At 31.0% G+C, this 2,370-nt stretch overlaps 1 long non-coding RNA gene across 1 annotated transcript in view; it reads right to left on the bottom strand.

Moving 5' to 3' along the window:
- Nucleotides 1–1,154: 1,154 nt before the first annotated feature.
- The window catches only part of LOC111088704, an 8,344-nt gene continuing 7,128 nt past the window's right edge, over nucleotides 1,155–2,370 (bottom strand). The window contains exon 3 of the long non-coding RNA XR_002613140.1: nucleotides 1,155–1,241. This is a non-coding gene — a long non-coding RNA (uncharacterized LOC111088704). The remainder of the gene's footprint in view (nucleotides 1,242–2,370) is intronic.

Raw genomic sequence — 2,370 nt, 5'->3', positions numbered from 1 at the left:
TGTATATCAATGTATATATATCAATATCTATAATTTATGTATATTAATGTATATAACTTATGTATATTAATGTATATAATTATGTATATTAATGTATATAACTTATGTATATTAATGTATATAATTTATGTATATTAATGTATATAACTTATGTATATTAATGTATATAATTTATGTATATTAATGTATATAACTTATGTATATTAATGTATATAATTTATGTATATTAAGACATAATAGTGAAGTTTTGTCTTTCACGTTTTTTCTCTTACTTAATTCTCAAGCTTTCAGTGTTATCATATATGTGTATATTGGTTATAAACCTACACTCAAAAGCTTGTGAATATAAAGGAGCCAAGTTCATTGTTTAATGAGAGGATATAAGTGCACTGTTACGTGTTTTAATGTATCAGTTTACATTTTCTTTGTAATCTTACACGTTCTAACAGAAATACTATACTAGGTTGCCATATAATTTTGAATTCACAGATAGCGTTTGACACGTTTTGAAACATTGCGAATTAATAGTCCTAAGAACACTGCGTTTTGAAGTTTGCGAATTAGTCACGTTAACATCGTCATGTAAATGTAGGATACTAATTTACACACCATGTATAGATTAGTATACTAAACTTAAATAATGACGTTACATTACTAATATGTGAATCAGTATTCTTTCATTTATATGATAATGTTAAGTGACTCGTTGTAAATCTACAAACTTACCGCTGGTTAACCGATAGACGTTTGTCTTAGTGTTGTAGGTCTACAAACTTACCGCTGGTTAACCGATAGACGTTTGTCTTAGTGTTGTAAGTCTAAAAACTTACCGCTGGTTAACCGATAGACGTTTGTCTTAGTGTTGTAAGTCTACAAACTTACTGCTGGTTAACCGATAGACATTTTCTTTCTCATCACATCTATGTCAATACACAATGGGACCTCGTTTTCGAAACAAATTAATTTTATTATACTTTTCTTTCGTAATGTGGGTTTGATTTGTGCGTGATAATCAAAAAGTAAGTTAGACTGCCATAACATTAGTATTCTAAATGTATATGATAATGTTAACGTGACTAAAGTCTACAAACTTACCGCTGGTTAACCGATAGACGTTTGTCTTAGTACAACAACGCTAAGATCAAATATAAACATGCTTTACTTACATTTTTCTTGTAGACAAAACCTGTTATTCCTCCTGCTACGTTCAGGACAAAAGTAATGGAAATGAAAAAAGCAAACTGTGGGGGAAAAACAAACAAATTAAAACTTAGTGCATGTGATCAGCACGAATGGCGTAGATGGGAAATACTTAGTGATATTAGCGTCTTTTAAACCAATTCTGTTAGTGTAGATAAAATAATAGGGGAATAAATGGAGATAAACAGTCTTATAGAAATTCGTATGTTCTGGTGTGTGTATATATATATATATATATATATAGAGAGAGAGAGAGAGAGACATATACTACACATATACTGTGAAGCATGTGTGAGCGTGAATGCTCAATAATGTAATGAAGTCATGAACTTAATAATTAGTGTATTTCTATATTCTCAAGAAAACAAAAAAAATGATGAATATGTGCTTTAAAAACATTCGTTTGGAAGAGTTTTGGTAATAAAATGTTTCATATTTTTGTTGAAGTCGGATCTGAGCTAGAAAGAAACCAATGACAGGCATTTTTTAAAAGTTGTAACTAAAGTAATTAAATCTTTTATCCCAGATATCAGAAATATCAAAGGTTAGTGGCGTAGGTTCACGAGAAGTATTACAAGTAAAAATAAGTTCTTTAGAAATACGCTTTTTTTTTCAGTCATTAACACACGTATGCAAGTGGTTGATTTGAGGTACCATGGGAAACGTTTTGTTATGCGTTCTTATCGTTTCTTACTACCCTAACATCTGAGGTGACTGGCAGTGATACAACTTCTGCAAGATACATGTAGATTAGGGGCTAGTAGCACATGTAATCACCTATTACGTTTGATGTGTCGTGAATTATACTTGTTTACCTAACGTCACATTCCACCATTATGTAAGATCTACTTTCTTTATTTGATCAGCTCTTCCAAGCAACACTGAGCTGTAAGCTCGGCGAAACTAGTCTGCTGCTGTGGAATTAGCGAATCAAATAATAGATTTCGCTTTTATGTCATATTTTCTTCATGAAATTCATGTTTTGGCGAGGAGAAGTTGAGAAGTTTTTGGTTAACATATTGCTTTCTATTAGCAATATAGGAATCAAAACCATAATATGTTTTATTGGTTTTTCACATGATATGTTTTGTTTGCTTGTTTATTTTGAATTTCGCGCAAAGCTACACGAGGGCTATCTGCGCTAGCCGTCCCTAATTTAGCGGTATAAGA

This window comes from Limulus polyphemus, unplaced genomic scaffold (assembly GCF_000517525.1).
Source record: "Limulus polyphemus unplaced genomic scaffold, Limulus_polyphemus-2.1.2 Scaffold4263, whole genome shotgun sequence".
Classification (NCBI taxonomy): domain Eukaryota; kingdom Metazoa; phylum Arthropoda; class Merostomata; order Xiphosura; family Limulidae; genus Limulus; species Limulus polyphemus.
This window is presented reverse-complemented; position numbering and strand designations above follow the sequence as displayed.